This window comes from Xyrauchen texanus, chromosome 13 (assembly GCF_025860055.1).
Source record: "Xyrauchen texanus isolate HMW12.3.18 chromosome 13, RBS_HiC_50CHRs, whole genome shotgun sequence".
Classification (NCBI taxonomy): domain Eukaryota; kingdom Metazoa; phylum Chordata; class Actinopteri; order Cypriniformes; family Catostomidae; genus Xyrauchen; species Xyrauchen texanus.
This window is the reverse complement of record NC_068288.1, coordinates 3,688,230-3,708,042: the sequence shown is the minus strand read 5'-3', so window position 1 is coordinate 3,708,042 and position 19,813 is coordinate 3,688,230.

Sequence of the window (19,813 nt, the reverse complement as noted above, 5' to 3'; positions counted from 1 at the left end):
ATTAAATAACGAGTTTTTTCTCGAAACACAATGACTTTATTCTCGATAAGTTTAATCTCGCATTATAATGACTTTAATCTCGAGATGGTTTTATTTTTTTATTATTGCTTGGCCCTAATCCTCTTCCGTATAAAATAGTGTGTACCAATAACCTGTTTTTTTTTGTTTTGTTTGTGTAAACTGATATTGCAGATCTGGAGAAAAATGCCGCACTGCTAATCTTACCATCTTTATTCAGAGAAAACAGCAAGTTTATCTTCTGTCTGGACAATGTAAGTTTTGATATGTCAGGTCTTTGTGTTGGTGGGGGTGGGGCGTGAGCTGGGGGGGTTCAGAAAATTATCTGAACTTTAGAGTTCCAAACTGTATGACGTTCATTGTGATGAGCAGATATTTGAGATGCCATAATTTTAAAGAATTGACAGCCACGATCACTTGATTGCATGTAGCTCTGTGAATGTGACAACAAAAGTCTTCAACAAAACTACAACTCTTGTAGAAGAATGTTCTAATAAAGAATGTTTTACTCTTATTGACCGTTGCTTTTTAATATCAGGAGAAATACAAAGATGTTAAAAATGAGATAGGTCTGCTCAGTTTCTCACAACAACATTTGCACAATTTAAATGAAAGACGTGGAGGCAAAAAAAAACCACTGATGCATTTTTTTTGGCAACAGGCCTTTAGATCTAGCATTCTGCATGCTTTAAATCAAATACAAAAATGATGTAGCTTGAACGGATTGCATTTATTTAAATTAACAACAGAGAGAAAGTGAGAAACTGCATGTGTGAATAATGTTTGTGTAGTGTCTCTTCAATAATCAAGATGCAAGTTTAGTTAAATCAAAAACAGATACATTGTTGCTTTTTAATTTTTCAGTATGCTATCCAAGCTATTTTATTAATGAATATTGCATTGATCTTGAAAAGAAGTTTCTGTGGTCATGATTGTTTGAGTTGTGTGTGCGCAACCTAGCCAGTGAATTGGCCCTTACATATTCATGCCAGTGAATTGGCCCTTACCACTGTGGTACAAAATGGTCAGTCACATCCCTAATTGTTTGGAAGAAAGTATGCAAAGGTTGTTAAACATGACTAAGGCTATCATTCTGCCTTTGTTTTTCACCAAAGAAAAGTCATGCAAAATGGGGTTGACTAAATGATAATTTTTGATGGAATTTTTACTTTTGGGACTACTAGAAGTTATTTCACAAATAATTTGTTTTTCCAACTTGCAGGAATCAGTAAAGCCAACTCCGACTATAGTTTTTCATGAAGCTTCAAACCCCCTCCATGCAAAAAGAGCCAGCATCAATATGGAGGGTGTCAACATTGTGAGCGCAGAAATGGATGTGATGGAGGCAATGGAGTGCCTCTTTGCTGCTTATTTCGTATTCAGTGTGGAATACCCCAAGCACATCACTCACACAATGAATTTTGTTGAGCACTACCTGTTTAAACTCTCCAGTAGCCAAAAAAAAAACTGTCTGTCCCAGTGGTCAATGTATCAATTATCATAATACTTTGATGTGTCATGAATAGTGCTAATGTAAATATGAGGTGATTGATGTTATTCTGAAATGCTGATCTGAATTTTAATCTATTTATTCACATTCTTTATGAGTGATATTAATATGAATTTGTATATTTGAAGTACTTCTATATCTGTATATTTCCATTGTGAGTTATACTAATATGTAGTTGTAGTTTTGAGGGACTTGATGTTATAACACTAATGGGAATTTAGATGAATCCGTATATTTGCATTATTTATTAGTGATAGATTAATGTCATTTTGTACATTTTATGGACTTATTTTGAAATATGTAGATGTAGGTGAAACTCTATTTTCATTATTTATGAGATATTTTTTTTAAATGGTTGATGTTTTAATGTTGATTTGTTGATCTGATATAAATTAATTACTAGTTCTATGCACTTTGGGTGTGCTTTGTTTCAGTATTCATGGGTGACTTTATGTGAATTACATTTTAGGGTCTTGATGTTTGTCAATAATAGGAAATATTTAATCTGGAAAGGACAAAACAAATGATAATGAATGAACCCCTAAAAGGTTCCATATAGAACCTTTTTCCTGGTTACAAACAACCCTAAAGGGTTCTTTTGATTGAACACTTAAAAAGGGTTGTTTATAGAACCTTTTTGGGGTTCCAAATACGTAGCGCCTGATAGAACCTTTTAAGGTTCTATATAGAACCTTTTCTTCTAAGAGTGTAGCAATCTCACATGTGCCTTCTCTAGAGTTCAAGAGATCTCAACAATGTCTCAAACTGTGCTCAATTTCAATATGGACTCCAACATGTCTCATTGATTGTTCTCAATGAGATATGCTATTTAGTATCCAGTATAGTGTAATCGTTTATTCAGTAGAGTTTAATAGCTTAATACTCTACATGTGTCACAAGTCTCATTTGTTCCCCTTCTGTCACTCACTCGATGTTGTGTCGATTGTAGTGACACAAGGGACTTCTTTTGGGACCCTCGGGTACCTCTGAATATGAAAAAGGCCAATGCAAATTGGCAAACAGAATTTGCATGTCCAGCCCCTGGACATATGGGTATAAAAGGTGGGGATCGTGCATCTGTTCAGTCAGATTCTTTCTTCGGAGCCGAGCAGTTGTGTGTGTTCAGCGAGCTGAAAACAATTCTGTTCCACTCACCTCTAAAAGAGAGCTTTCCTGTTGGATCTACGGCGCATTGACAGTGGCTTTCTCCCTCCTCTGCATGCCAGTGCAGTCCACGACCCTGGGCGCTTCGACAGTTTCTAAAAGAGAAAAACAACTCCTTTAAAAGAGTATTATTTTCTCTAAAAGAGTTAGCGCATTTGCGTCGAACGTCTTTTTAAAAATGCGTCTTTATCAAGATAACCTTCTGCCTTTGCGTTGTTCCTGGATGCGGCAGATATCTCTCTTCTTCTGACGGCCATAGGCGATGCCTTGTGTGTCTGGGTCGCGATCACACCGAGGCAGCGTTTGAGTATGGTTCATGTACTCATTGCAAGAACCTGATGATGGCATCGTTGCAGTCTCGGCTTTCCTTCTCAAGGAAAACACCACTCCAGCCACCCCCCACATTTCTCATTCTTCCCACAGGATTGAGGAAAACCCGGATGGCGATGGAGGCGATTTTGGGACTTCAGTGGGCGCGGTTTCGCCGGGTAAATCCCCATAAACCACCAGTTCCCCAACATGCTTGGTTGCTTCTGTCCGGGCTCAACATGAGACCGGCTCACCTCACGGCCAGTCTGATGTCTCCGTTGGTGCCTTGGAGCAGGATGATGACGTCGCCGCTGCATGCGTGTGTATTCCTGATCCTGATGTGGTTCTCTTGGTTCTCGAATCATACGCTCCTCACAACAGCACCTCCCTGGAAAATCCCCCTGAGGAAAGACCTTCTTTCTCAGGGATGGGGCACCCTCTGGCATCCAAGCACAGACCTCTGGAACCTCCACGTCTGGCCCCTGGATGGGATGCAGAAGATCTGTGTGGTCTACCACCAGCTGTCATAGACACCATCAACCAAGCCAGAGCTCCCTCCACCAGGCAGCTTTACTCCCTAAAGTGGCGCCTGTTAGCAAATTGGTGTTCTTCCCGATCTGAAGACCCGCAGAGGTGAGCAGTCGGGTCAGTGCTCTCATTCCTACAGGGAAAGATGGAGGGGCGGCTGTCCCCCTCCACGTTAAAGGTATATGTTGTCGCTATTGCGGCCCACCATGATGCGGTGGATGGTAAGTCCCTAGGAAAGCACAACCTGATTATCAGGAATCTAAGAGGCGCCCGGAGGTTGAACCCTTCCAGGCCATGCCTGTTCCCCTCATGGGATCTCTCCGTGGTCCTTACGGGCCTCCAGAGAACCTCCCTTCGAGCCTATAGAATCGGTCGAGCTAAGTGCCCTCTCACAGAAGTCGGCCATCCTGATTGCGCTCGCTTCCATCAAGAGGGTTGGAGACCTGCAAGCGTTCTATGTTTGCGACACTTGTCTGGAGTTCATGCTTTGCATACCTATTTGGACCACACGCAGAGTTTTAGTCTCTCTGAGAAGCTCTTTGATTGCTTTGGCGGACAGCGGAAAGGGAACGCTGTCTCCAAACAGAGGCTTGCCCACTGGGTAGTCGATGCCATCGCGTCAGACCCAGGCCGTGCCCGCCCCCTTGTGGGTTCGAGAACACTCTACAAGAAGTGTGGCATCCTCATGGGCACTGGCCAACGGCACCTCTCTAGTAGACATCTATAGAGCAGTGGGCTGGACGACATCTAATACCTTTGCAAGATTCTACAATCATCAAAAAGTTGATTCTGTGTCCCCCGTGTTTTGTCAGGTCCGAACATGTAGAACTCGGTAACAGTGGCCGGGTGCTTGCCCTAGCGCCTTTCCCCTACACTTAGGCAAACACATGCTCTTTAACTCCCAGGTGAGTCCACTAAACTTGTGCTCCCTGGATGTCTTTCCTCCCTAGCCCTCTGGTACGTGAATTAAGAGTTCCCGACCAGACCCACTACGGGTACTAACTACTCTGTACAGGAATAGGTGCTCCACAGGGTTTGGCCATCATGGATTAATCCCCCTGTGTGTATTTTCCATGGTACGGTTCCCTGCTGGCAGATCCGCGTCTCCCTTGGGCAGTCCCCTCTGGCCTCCAGTCACAGTGTTTGTAGCAACACCTCCCTCCCTCACTAGGTAGGATCTACCACCACTGGCTTGAAAAACCATGTGACGTATTTGCCACATCCCTGAAAGAATAGGCCTTCCCCGATGCGTGTTATAGCTAGATGGCCCCAGCCGCATCTAACACTCTGTGAGGATAAACATAGAGAGGAAAATGTGCATGCTTGCCACGTTGCTTGTTCCCACCCCTCAAGCGAATCCTTGGATGGATGCTGGGATCCTAATAAAAAAATATGACATCTTAGTGGGGCGTCGGTGAGGGTTACGTGCAGTCTGATGCTCATGCTCCTTTGGCATGTGTAGCGAATCAGCTCTATATTCTTCCACCATTAGGAAGCGAATCAGCTCTATGAAATATTAATAATCAATCATAACTTGTTATAATCGATTATGAATATTTGGATCAGTTAATCGGGTTAACTTGATGTAGCTACATTAACATTACAACCAAATACTCGGTTCATCCCGTGAACACTCAATTTTGGTTATTAATTAATTAATTAATTAAGAAATGTACATTTCGGGGCAAGGGAAATGTCTTTCTTACTAAGTATTAAGAGCAAGTAGTCAAAATCTATGATTAGTGACTTTAGATATGAGCTTGAGACACAGACAACTTTACATGTGACATGAACAAGACTTTATTAACTAGACTAAACATTTAAACTACTCTAACATACATATACATACATTCATACAGTTTACCAAGGGAAAGAGGGCTGAAGCAGAATACAGGAAGGCAAGAAGTTATAGCATTGTTTGAAGTTCAGCAGATCAACAGCCTGAGCAAACCATCATATTAGTTCTGACACGCCCTTTTTAGAAAGGGGTTAAGGATACTTAATGTATCAAATAATGAGACTAAGTTTGATACTTGCATGTCCCATTTGAATTAAACTGTCCTGATGCAATTTGTTGAGGCTCCAGTTGATCTTTGATGTTGTCTTGATGAGAGAGAGAACCAGTGAGAGTCAGAGGATCTTGGTGAATGGGCAGTCAAGGCCGTAGGTAGCCTGGCGCACGCTTGGGAGTCCTTGGGGCCTTCTAGTGTGGCATCATTCAGCGAGAGAGTGAGAGAGCACAAGGCTCAGAGGGCAAGAGAGGCAGGAAGCAAGAGAGGCTAAGAGTGAGCGAGGAAGAGAGAGAAGAGGATGAGAGGAAGTGGGCGCAGCAATTTTATACCCTCGGGAAACAGGTCCCACCTCTCATTGGCTCGACCAATAAGAAGGGTTTGAGTTCTAGGCGGGAATTTGGTTTATTGCTCTTTGTTGTAAAATTGCCCATTGCATGTGCAAGAAAGAAAATAGGAAATATACTTTTAATACTAATATGTTGTTGTTATCGACATATCATGTACACAGTCATTTCAATCTTCAAAATACCAAGTTATAGAGACCAAATATGCCACACATATGATTTTGGTTAACCATAGTATGCAAAGTCTGAAACATTAACCCATTAGTTTGCAAGAAAACATAGATCAAGCACATTTAAGGGAAAATGTGAGATGGCACATTAGATACATGTCAATATTTATCACATGGATATATAGAATATATATATAGGATTAACAGGGTTCATTTCTCTTTCTCAGTAAGAGAATGAAGTGAGGGTCAGCACTTCTCTGAACATTCCTTTGGAGGTCGTAAAAGTCTCCCTTACTCTGGGCATGAGAGAGTTCCTTTGTCAAAGCTCATTTGCATGTTTATGACAGTAAGAGATTCTGGGCTGAATGACTCAAAAGATAGTAAAACATCGCGTAATATCATTCTACAGAGATCTTATATTCAAATTCAGCTCGGACAAATCGTAAGGTTTAATTTGATACCAAGAAACATGTGTTTAGTACACTTAGAAAGGGAATATACACTGAAGCTATTAAATATGAGGCCTCAGAGTTTAAAAAACACAACGAAACAGTTCTAACGAGTTTGATATACCTCAGAAATACACAACATACAGGGATTACACGTATTTCATTAGCAATATGCAGTTCTGTGTTTAACTGAAAAACACACACACACACATTTTTACGTTCAAAGTTTCCCCCTTCCTGTCCACACGATAAGCACGTGGTGAGCATGCGGATGTCACATGCGGTTCTCTGTCAATAGTTCATTGTCTCTTTGTCAATACATTTATTGTGCTTGTGGAGGCTGGTTGGTGCTATTTCAGTAATTAGGGGACTTTTTAACAGTAAGTTCTTGTTTGTTCGTGAATCTGTTAAGGCCACTGATCCTCCGCCATACCTTACACATGCTACAGCTTGCTGCACCAGCATCAGTAGATCAAGTAACACGGGTCAGTGTAGGTGGCGATATTGAATAGGCACCCCTTGTGTCACTACAATCGACACAACATTGCGTGTGTGACAGAAGGGGAACGTCTAGATTACTAGTGTAACTCCCGTTCCCTGGTGGAGGGAACGAGATGTTTTGTCCTTCTTGCCACAACACTGTAGTAAGCCGCTGTAATGGCCGAACCTTATTCTCGGCTCCTCAGTGCAGAACTTGACTGAACAGAGGCACGATCCCCACCTTTTAGACCCCTATGTCCGAGGGCGGGACATGCAAATTCTGTACAACACTAGTAACCTAGATGTTTCTATTTGTGTTTCTCAGGAGAATATCTGGATAAACCTTTGAAACCGAATTAGCTTGACCTTAAATTAAGCATAAGCACTCATAAGGTCTCCTTGTAAATTGAAAGAGCAACCTCTGCGCAATACAAGTTCTCAATTTTACATTAAATACTTGTCTCAATTGCCATTAAATACTGTATGTTGTAACAAAAAATTCAAAGAGCCACATTTACGTGACTAATTCTACCCTCGTTCCCATGACAGCAGCAGGAAATCTCTGCTTTAGAGTCAAGACACGGTGCACAAACCCACAGACAATTAACCAAGCCACTTCAAAATCGCATACTGTCTTTCAAGGGCTAACCTTAATTATATACACAGAGAAAACGGTGATTATTTTCTCCGTTGTGAGATAAAGTTTCTTCTTTGCAAAGGCTCTGAGCTTTCATTAGGCAAGATTTCAATCAAGCAGGAACAGGAAACATATTTCAATCTTATCCATTTCATATTCACTGGTCAGATAAATGGAATTAATAATTCAATATGGATACATACATAATTCCAATAATATACTGTAATATGTAGCAGGCCCAGGCAATTAAAGCTAATCTTTACACAGTAATTTAAAACATACATCATACACAGAGAAAGTCATTACTATAGTTGATCTCATTTATATTTCCTGTTGTGTAATTGTCTAATGTTTGTTGTGTGTGGCCCTGTCTAATGAACAATGACCTTTGACTTTCCAGTCTCTGTACTGTATGACAATGGCTTGTGTGCGGTTGTCATCATAGCATTGGATTTAATTCTACCAGTGGCGCCTGCAGCTGTACAGGGGACAGGGGGAGGGAAACAATAATGAAAAATAGGGGGGTACTCCCTGTAACAAAGCAGACTGATATTCAATGACATCAATGATCTCATGATTTGACAGACTTCAATCCTTTCGACAAACAGTATGATGTTGATATTTACACTTGTTTACATTTATGAGAGGGAGAAAAAACTTACTTTTAAGTAGCTCTTCAGCAAGAAACCGTTATAACGGTGCATTTTTCAAGGTGCGTTGCCCGGTATCAAGTTTAAAAAATTAATGTCTATTTTTCCAGCCTGTTGTATTATTAATCACCCCTTATTTATTTTAGATACCAGTTCCTATATCTGTTGTTTACAAAGGGCAACTATACAATTGATCAAATCTATTTTTATTATTTTAATGGGAATATAATTTATTGCCGCTGACAGTTACGTGAGCAAACAAGGTTTGAACATCAACCATTACAAAATTAAGCATTATTGCATTTCTAAAATATCAAATGATAAATGACAAGTCTGTTGCTCGTTCCCTTTACAAAAGGCTTCACTACGATGTTGCGCTGCTAAGCGCTAGGGGAACAGCTTTAGCTGTGAGCCGAGCTGAATAAATGTGTGGAACACGTCAATGAACATTGACCGGAATTTATAGCCTCGGCTGATGTAATCATTAGATGCACCTGAGGCCAGGCTATAAATGGATACGTCACCAGGTGTCGTCAGAAACTCTTTTTTCAGAGCGATTCTGTTTCTGTGTGTTTCACACACCCTGTCAAAACTTTCTTTCCTCTGTTAGGAGATAGATTCAGTTAGGCAGTGTGCAGTGAACGTTGTTCTATTTTTCTCTTCTGTTTAGAAAATATTATATATATATATATATATATATATATATATATATATATATATATATATATATATATATATATATATTTCTAAAGAAAGAAAGAATGACTGAAAGCAAGCGGTGCGTGTTCCCTCTTCTTGCTCTATAGCTGAAGACGGCACACATCAGTTTTTGCTGTTTGTTTGGGGGTAGAGCACGCTGCTCTCGCGTTGCAGCAGGGCGTGCTCGCCTCGCTTGCTTCCGGAGTCAGCACTCACGAAAAGATCGTTCGTGGGGCTCGTGCATGGATTTGGCTGAGGAGCAAAAGACGGGTTGATCCCTTTCTCACTCTCTCCCCAAACCCAGCTGGTCCTTCACATGATCTCGGCGCGTTCCGACGCTTCTTCGGATCATGAGGTGGATCGCTATTCTCTTCCCGCCTCCGAGCTTTCCGTCCGCGATAAAAAATCTACGGAGGAATTGCTCGATGTTGTTACTCGTGCTGTTGCCAGATTGGACTGGCCACGCGAAAAGAGACCCCCAAACGCTCCAATTAGGGGATAGATTTTATCTTCCAGTCTAAGAAAGGGAACGCCTCATGGGTCCCTTCCCTTTCTTTGATAACCTCCTTGAAGAGCTTTTTCGCTCATGGAGAACCCCTAAAAAAAAATAAAAATAAAAATATATATATATTTTCTTCCCGTGTTCACATACCCTCGACGTCATTATATTCGACTATCGTGGGTGCTGAGGCACGGGGTATTCAGTGATGCCGCCCGGTCGAAGAGACGCTTGCGGGCTATCTCTCGCCGGGCTCGACATCGTCACTTAAGAAGCCCTCTCTCCCCTCAAAGCCTTATAGGACAACCTCCACTTTAGTGGGAAGGGCTTATCAAGCAGCAGGTCAGGCTGGTGCTGCTCTGCACACTATGCTGTTTTTCAGGCATACCAGGCTGACCTCCTGGACGACCTGAGTGTGGGTTCTGCGCTTGACGAGCAAGCCTCAGACCCACCTCGGTCCTGACTGAAGGGAGGCTCAAAAGCAAAGCGTGGTGAGTCGTGCTCCTCCTCCCAGGGATTGGGGACAGTCTCGCCACCCTTGCCAGCCCTCAGGACTATAAATTCTAGTAAGAGAAGACCCTGACGGTCTTGCACCTAGATTAGGGGTAGCTCCCTCGGGACGGGCGCGTGCTTCACTTCACCCCTCCGGTACCCCCTCGAAGCCCCTCCATTCCCGCCACCTCTTGGTGTTTCGGGTTGCAGAGGCTTCCGTCAAAATTGGGTGTTTTCGCTGTTCCTGCATTTTATTCAGGACGCTGAAACACCCTACAACCCTCAACAGGAAGTGTTAAAATATAATACCCATCTCAGAGATCCTGGCAGCGTGGAAACTTCTGCCGGATATATCCTTTTCTGTGGGTCTTATAAGGGCGTCAGGATTTAATTCTCTGCCCGCTTTTCCGTGTTTCAACGGCGTGTTCTCACTACCGTAAGCCGGATTTCTTTTTTGTAAAAAAAAAAAACTCTCAATCTCCTGGTTAAAGGGGCCATGGTATGTGTTCCCCTTCCAGAGAGAGAGTTAGGTTATTACACTAAATACTTCCCGTTTCCCATGGAGGGTGAGGGGTGGCGTCTGGCTAAGATCTTAAGCTTGAACTACCCGTGGGTGTTCAAGTCCAAGATGATGCCTGTCAAGGCGGTCGTGTCTCAAGCCCTACAACTCGTTTGGCTGGTCACCATCGATCTTATGACGCACTTCTATACTTCATTTAGAAGTTCTGCCACAACATGGAAAGTTCCTGAGGTTCACTTCGGGGCTGAAGTCTTCCAGGGTCAGGTTCTTTCACCCAGCCTAGCCCTTTTTACCCGCACATTCACAATGCATGATGTAGCGCTGGCTCCTTGCGACTCCGGGGCATCTGCATTCTGAATTACGTAGAGCGACTGGCTGATCCTAGCGCAGTTCCAGGAACTGGCAGTTCAGCACAGGGACATCGTCTTAGCTCATCTGTTTCTCTGGGGTTGAGGCTCAACGCCAAGAAAAGCATCCTCTCTCCCACTCAGAACACTGTCTATCGGGGCATCAGTATGGAGTTCAATCACTATGCGGGCACAACTGTCTCCCGCTAGGATTGAGTCCATTCAGATCACCCTGAGCAAAGTCAGGCTAGGTTGCACTGTTATCAGTATCAACGATTTCCAGGTCTCAGGGCTGAACGCGTCCACGGTGATCCCTCTGGACCTTCTGCTCATGAGACCGTTTTTGTTGTGGCCAAAAGCCAGGGATTTCTTCCAAGGGCCAAAACCCCTGGGCTAAATAGGGTTCACGCCTCAGGCTTCGTTCCCTTTCTATGTGGTTCAGACCCGGTTTTCTGCCTTGGGTCCCACTCTAGGTGCGTCTTGTTGTCGCAGACTGCTAACGACAGACGCCTCCCTGACGGGCGGGTAGCGGCCTTAAGTGGTCGATCCAGCTTAAGGGGATAGGAGGGTCAGTCAGCTCGGTTGTCACAGTCACTGTCTTGGGTTGATGGCTGTATTTCTGGCCCTGAAATACCTCCTCCTGAGGCTGCCATGTCTTGGTGCTTGGTGGACAATACAGCGGTAGCCTCTTACATAAATCATCAAGGAGACCCACGTTCTTGTCAGCTGTATTTCTGACACGTCGGATTCTCCTTTGGGCCCAGGGCAAGCTCCTGTCACTCAGGGCAATTTACATCCCTGGACGCCTAAATGTGGGAGCAGATTTGCTGTCCAGACAGAACATACCGAGGGGCAGTGGAAACTCCACCCCGAGGTAGTACAACAAATTTGGGAGAGATTTTACAGAGCAGAAGTGGACCTCTTCAGCCTCTCAAGAGACTGCGTAATGTCCCTCTACTTCTCTCTGAGTCACCCAGCCCCCTGGGTCTGGGCCGATAGGCATACATGGCCCAGAATGTGTCGGTATGCTTTTCCCGGTTTCTCTGCTCCCGGAGTCTTAGCCAGAGTTCAGCCAGCAAGGGTCTTGCCTCTTATTGATAGCGCCTCACTGGCCGAACAGGATTTGGTTCTCAGAAATTATATCTCTCCTCGACGGCTCGCCTTGGGCGATTCGGACAGGAGGGACCTTCTGTCTCAGGCACAGGGGACGATATTTCATCCCGGCCCGATTGTGAAACCTTTCATGTCTGGCCCCTAAGGGTACCAAATGAGGTTCACAGGGTTTTCTCTTGAGGTTATTGAGACCATTTCAAGTGCTAGGGCTCCCTCCACTTGGAACTGATCTGGGTAGATTTTACAGGGCAGAAGAGGACCTCTTAGCCTCTGTTGATAGCGCAATGTCTCCTCTACTTCTCCCCGAGTCGCCTAGTCGCCCCTCCCCTCCCCTTGGGAGGGGCTGAACGTAGTAACGCAAATGCACCTGCATGCGTTTCCTTCTACTAAAGTTCTTATTACAGAACCAGCTAACTGCCAGTTTGTTTCAGTTCTGGATTTTCTGTAGAAAGAACTGTCAGCGGGCACTTGCCTCGCCACTGCCAGGTTCTATGTGGCCACTGCGGTTTGCCACGGCTTGGTGGGCGGGTGCCCTCAAAGAGGCATCCTCATTATTGCCCGGCCTACGAGGCGCGGTCAAGCTTCGCCAGTAGGTTTCAGGGCGCACTCTACCAGAGGGCTCTCCTCCTCTAAAACCTTGGCTAGAGGTCTCCCTCTGCAGCAAGTTTGTGATGCGGCAGGTTGTCCTCTCCGCACACATTCATTGGACTTTTTTAGTTTGGATGTTCTGCACTCCGGGCTCTTATGCCCTTGAGTCGGCATCTCAGCCCATGCCTAAACAAGTGTGTGATGCGGCAGGTTGTCCTCTCCACACACATTCATTGGACTTTTTTAGTTTGGATGTTCTGCACTCCGGGCTCTTATGCCCTTGAGTCGACATCTCAGCTCATGCCTGAACAAGTTTGTGATGCGGCAGGCTGGCCCTCTCCGCTCACATTCATCAGTTTTTATGACAGGTTTGTGGTGCGATAGGGTTCTCTTCGCACACATTCATCGAACTTTATGGGCTAGATGCTTTGCTACTCCGGGCTCTTATGCCCTTGAGTCGACATCTCAGCTCATGCCTGAACAAGTTTGTGATGCGGCAGGCTGGTCCTCTCCGCACACATTCATCAAATTGAATGGTTTAGATGTTTATGCTACTCCGGGCTCTTATGCCCTTGAGTCGACATCTGAAGCTCATGTCTGAGACCTCTCGCGTTTTTGTGAGTACACTGCACAACCGTAGGGGTCCGGACAGCCCCAAGTGCGGCGGCGTGGGTATTGCGTTCCCTAAGCGCTTAGCAGCCAACATCGTAGTGAAGCCTTTTGTAAAGGGAACGTCTCGGGTTACATGTGTAACCCTTGTTCCCTGAAAAGGCGGAACGAGATGTTGCGCTGCTTTGCCGCACTGGGGCGTCCCAGGACTGCTCTTCAAAAAGAAGTATCTGATGACACCTGGTGACGTATCCATTTATAGCCTGGCCTCAGGTGCATCTAATGATTACATCAGCCGAGGCTATAAATTCCGGTCAATGTTCATTGACGTGTTCCACACATTTATTCAGCTCGGCTCACAGCTAAAGCTGTTCCCCTAGCGCTTAGCAGCGCAACATCTCGTTCCGCCTTTTTCAGGGAACAAGGGTTACACATGTAACCCGAGACGTTTTTGTTTATAATTGATTCAAAATTTGAATAAAATAATACTTTGATGTGTTTACATGTGCTTTGATGTGTAACTGGCATAAAAAATATGGCATGCAGTTGTCACCCAAAATAATAATTTATACCAATATATTGTAATTATATAAATCGAAATCGATATCAATTACAATATCAAGGGAAATAATCAACAGTTATTTTTGTCATAATTTTGTCCAGCACTATTCTCTTGACATTTGTTCCTAAACTATGATAATTTCTACTAAACAACCATTGTTTCCAAATAGATCTAAACTCTAATGGAATGGTTCATCCAAAAATGAGTTACATAAACAGCTCTGAAATCCAGTATGGCAGCTATGTTGGTAACATCAAACATCAATGGTTCTTGCATGCTCGCGACCAAATTTCATGACATCATGTCGAAAGGATAATTGAGGTTTCATTTCATCTACTTAGTCACCATATTGATTTTTAGTGAGGTTCATGGACGTAATTAATTATTTGATTTGATAGTGAATAAGGACTTAAATTACAGTGTGTTCATCATGACTTGGTATATGATGCATGAGCCGCAAGGACTGCTTTTATGACCCTTTTGGAGGCTTTATTAAGCATTAAAGTGAGTCTATATGTACAGCTAATGGGATATTCATTACATTATTTTCTTTTGTGTTGTTCAGAAGAAAGTCATACGGGATTGGAACAACTTGAGGGTGAGTAAATAATGACAAAATTAATTTTTTTAGGTGAACAATTCCTTTAATGTGTGAAATAACTAAATAGACTACAAACAACAACACTAGTATTATTTCTTTAGTTTATTTAGGGATAAATGAGATTTGTAATCTGATCGTCCATACTTGCCTTCTATTGTTCTCTATCTCTCCTCCATATGCTGAGTGTGTGGTGATGCCACACAGAACTCAAGTGTCCCTTAACTGCATGTTCCTCTGGGGGTGGGAAATTAACTTTACACCTCGAGGCTATCTGACTAAAACACTCACTGTGATCAAATAACATGGGGCTGTCATCATAACAGACCTGAAGATGACGAGAACCCAGTGAATAAGGGAATGTGGACAAGGTGTGGACAGGATCAGGGGAAGTGGAACAGGGACAGACTCTGAGTCTTCTTTCAGTCTAGCAAAGGGTAGAGAAGTTGTCTGATTAGTCAAACTGGGATGAGCCCTCCGGCGAGCAGCACTGCCATTTAGCTATAATAACAGGGCTCAACATCCCCACTTCACTTTCATCTCTACACAGCCCAGTTCTCACCAACTCAATGCTTTACGCTTCTGATGTCTCGCTGGAGCCACAGAGACACTGTGCATCTAATAGCAGGAAAAATTTGTCTGTTCACTTTCACAAACGGTCACTTTTGACAATTAATCCAGCAAGCAAACAGATTTGACAATTACCGCAGGGAATTCATACAACGTTTTATGCATAGAGTATCAGATTAACAGTGTTAATTGTGTTATTATTAACCCAGCCAATTTTAGAATGTATGCATCAACTGTTGATTACCAGAGATAATAACTTTTGACTCACCCATCAGTTTGAAAAATGGGGAAAAGTACTGACAGAAGCCTTGCAGGCAAATAGGCAGGAGCGTTTAAAAGCAGAAATGTAAAGAATGAAACCTTTGCTTAAAATATTTAAGTTTAAGTGCAAAACAATGTGATAATTCCATATTTTTAGAGTGTTGCCCTAGGATTCTATTTTAAATGTATTACTTTAAATCCACTTGCGTATGTTTTTACAAGCTATTAGATGAATTGGAATTTTGTTCACAATCAATAGTGCTTAATATTAAAATTACTTAGTACATTTGTTTCTATAATTTTCTCCTGCATATTTTGTTTATTTCCAAAAGGCAATGCTTTTTAAAAAGTTTAATGTAAAGAACATTCATAATTAAGTATGATTAAATTATGATAAAGCTAACACTTTATATTAACTTTTATTTATAACGTTAAAAAACATATTAACTAATATAATGCTAAATGGATCATTAAATTACACAAATAGTTAAAAATGTCATGATACTTTTACTGATACATTTTCATATTTGATGAACACAAAAGTCATGGTTACAGTTGTAACCTTCATTCCCCGAGGGAGGGAACGAGACGTGGTATCAAATGAAGTGACACAAGGGGTCTTCCTGGGCCACCGACCGTACCTCTGAACCTGAAAAAAGGCCAATGTCAGACAGAATTCGCATGCCCCGCCCCAGACAAACGGGTATAAAGAAAGCGGGGCAGCGAGTGCCAGTCAGGATTTTGCAGTGAGGAGCCGAAGATAAGGTCTAGTGCTGAGGCAGGAGGGACACAACGTATCGTTCCCTCCCTCGGGGAACAGAGTTTACAACAGTAACCATGATGTTCCCCTTCTGTCACTCGGTCGGTTGTGCTGCGTTACCGAGTTCTACCGGCTCGGACATGACAAAACACAGGATGAGACCGACTCAACCCTGAGATTGTAAAATCTGGTAAAGGTATTGGGTGTTGTCTAGCCTGATGCTCTGCAGATGTCTGCTAAGGAGGTGCCAGGGGCCAGTGCCCACGAGGATAGCTAAATTCTCGTAGGGTATGCTAGAACCCACAAGGGGGCGGGCACGGCCTGGGTGTGATAAGCTAAGGAAAGCGCATCAACGACACAGTGAGCTAACCTCTGTTTGGAGACAGCATTCCCTTTCCGCCGTCCATCGAAGCAGGCAAAGAGCTGTTCAGAAAATCTAGAGCTCTGCGTGCGGTCCAAATAGATATTCAAAGCATGTACAGGACAAAGCAACGAGAAGTCTGCCTCCTCCCAGGGCAGCTTGCTTGCAGGCTCACGACCTGGTCCCTGAAGGGGGTCGTAGGAACCTTGGGCACGTAGCCCGCTCAGGATAACATGAGAATATGCCTAACCGAACTCCAGGCAGGTGTCGCTGACAGAGAACGCATGCAGGACCCCAACTCTCTTTATGGAAGCTAACGTGATCAGGAGGGCCGTCTTCAGGGAGAGGGCATTGAGCTCAACTGAATCAAGCGGCTCGATGTGGGGGTCTCTGAAGGCCAGAGAGGACCACAGAGAGATCCAAATAGGGGAACAGGCTAGGCCGGGGAGGGTTCAGTTTCCAGGCACATTTCAGGAACCTGATAATCAAGTCGTGCTTACCAAGGGACTTGCTGTCTACTGCGTCGTGGTGGGCTGTGTAGAAGCTACATACACCTTCAAGGTGGAGGGGGACAGTCTCCCCACCAGCCTCTCCAGCAGGAATGAAAGCACTGACCAAACTGCGCATCTCTGCGGATCTTCGGCTCGAGAAGAACACCAATTCATGAACAAGCACCACTTTAGGGTGTAAAGTTGCCTGGTGGAGGGAGCTCTGGCTTGGTTGATCATGTCTACGACAGCAGGTGGTAGATCCACTAGATCTTCCGCATCCCGTCCAGGGGCCAGTCGTGGAGGTTCCAGAGGTCTGGGTGAGGGTGCCAGAGGGTGCCCCGTTCCTGAGAAAGAAGGTCCTTCCAGGGAGGTGCTATTGCGAGGAGCGTAAGATCCGAGAACCAAGCCCGGGTGGGCCAGTAACGGGCCACCAGGATGACCTTTTCCTCGTCCTCCCTGATCTTGCACAGCATCGGTGCAAGAAGGCTCACTGGGGAAAATTCATACTTGCGCAGCCCCCGAGGTCTGCCCCATGAGGAGCTCCTGTCAGGGAGTACCAGAGCGGGCAGTGGTAGTTGTCTTGGGAGGCAAAGAGATCTGTGCCTTGCCGATATGGTCCCATATCAGCTGGACCACCTGGGGGTGGAGCCTCCACTCTCCGCTGGGCGAAACCTGCCGAAGGCAGCGCGTCCGCTGTCGTGTTGCGGTTTTCAGGGATGTGAGTGGCGCGCAGCTGACTCCAAAGGAGGAGATAGCGGGCAAGTTGTGACATATGACGAGAGAGCACGCCGCCTTGGCGATTTATGTACCCTACTGCCGCATTGCTGTCTGAACGGGTCAAGATGTACTTGCCCCGGATTAGTGGGAGAAACCTCCATAGGGCAAGAGATACAGCCAACCACTCTTGGCAGTTGATGTGAAATGCTTCCAGGGTCCTTTCCAGAGGCCAGCGGCAGCGTGCCCATTGGACACAGCGCCCCAACCCGGTCAAGAGGTGTCTGTGGTCACCAAGACACGTCTGGACTCTGCTGCAAGGGGACTCCGGTCCGCAGAAAGCAGAGGAATCGCTTTAGAGGAACCGCTGTGCCGGGCTCGAAGAGAGCGAGGCACCTGAGCACTGACTGAGCACGCTCGTTTGTGAGACGTGCTGTCATTGAGACTGAGTCTAACTCCATGCCGAGAAAAGAGATGCTATGAATTGGGATGAGCTTGCTCTTTTGCCAGTTGACCTGAAGCCCTATACGGCTGAGGTGCCTGAGCACCTGGTCCCTGTGAGCGCACAGTAACTCTCAAGAGTGAGCCAAGATGAGCCAGTCGTCATGGTAGTTGAGTATGCGGATACCCACATCCCTTAGCAGGGCAACAGCTTTCTCTGCGATTTTCACAGAGACGCAAGGGGACAGGGGCAGGCCAAAGGGGAGGACCTTGCATTGATACACCTGGCCGTCGAAATGCAAACCGTAAGAAGGGTCGGTGTCGAGGTAAAATGGAGACGTGGAAGTACGCGTCGTTCAGGTCTTCCGCCGCAAACCAATCTAGCTGTCGAACGCAGGTAAGAATCTGTTTCTGTGTGAGCATTTTGAACGGGAGTCTGTGTAAGGCCCGGTTGAGAACTCGCAGGTCCAAGATTGGTCGCAACTTGCTGCTTTTTTGAGGTACGATGAAGTAATAGCCTTCTCCATCTCGGCTGGAGGGACAGGCTCTATCGCATACTTGAGGAGCAGGGTCGTGATCTCTGCTCGTAAGGCCGAGTCGGATGGCCCTGGCCAGCCAGCGCGACGGATTGGGAAGTGAAAGCCACGTATCCAAACTCCGGCACTAACGGGACGATCGCTTTTGACGTACTGGGGGGCCAGAAGGTAACAGCGCGTCGGGAGGCAGAAGAGCGTCCCGAGGCTTGGGTGCTGAGAAAAGTCTCAAAGCACTTACCTTGCTCCACGCATACGGCAGGGGGCGGGTTAGAGACTGAGGAAGAGGTCCTAGAGAGGCATCTTCAGAACTTGTCAGCGCTGGCCTGCCGGGGCTGAGCAGTCGCGGGGCCGGAGGTGAGGGAATTGCGGGAATTACCATGATGTTCCCCTTCTGTCACTTGGTCGGTTGTGCTGCGTTACCAAGTTCAACCGGCTCGGACATGACAAAACACGGGACGAGACCGACTCGACACTGAGATTGTAAAATCTGGCAAAGGTATTGGGTGTTGCCCAGCCTGCTGCTCTGCAGATGTCTGCTAAGGAGGTGCCAGGGGCCAGTGCCCACGAGGATACCAAAATTCTCGTGGGTGTGCTCGAACCCGCAAGGGGGTGTACTGACTGGCACATGTTCAGGGAGGCTGCAACATATGGCGTCTCTACCAACTTGGAGGAATACACGCCATCAGTAACCAGCTACATCAGCAAGTGCATTGATGATGTCACCTTCTCCAAGACCATCACCACACGCTCCAACCAGAATCACAATCACAAAAGGCTGTTAATTAATTAAATAATTATGTATTCTGTATGTGCCTAGTGCAACAAAATTAATTTGCACTATGTTTGCTGTCATCTGCTACAAATAGAACACGCGATGCTCATGGTGGGGGTTTCCAGTACGAGCCAAGGTGGAGCTTTAAAAAGGTACGTGCAGCCGGCATTAGCACAACCCTGACTCCACACATTCACGAGAGCTCACATCTGAAGCACGTCGCACATGCAAACCATATACAGTATTTATCTTATTAGATCACAGCATTTGCAGGTAAATAATAATACTAGGACATAACGTGATTTTATTTTGTCCGCTGAATGTTTACGTAATAACATTGGTATGTCAGATGTATCGGTTAATGGTATCTGAGCATTTTTACTAGCATGAGTACGAGTACATGAGCATGGTATTGGACCCAATTCCAATACCAGTCCCCTACTCGATACCAATTTCGATACCACAGCAAAAAAAAAGGTAATATGATAATGTGCAATTGAACACAGCATTTTAGTTATTTTTAATAATTATTTTAATAATTATAGTTAAAAAAATATTATTTTCCAGAACTCCATGTTTTAACATTTATTTTAGTTTCATCATCAAAAT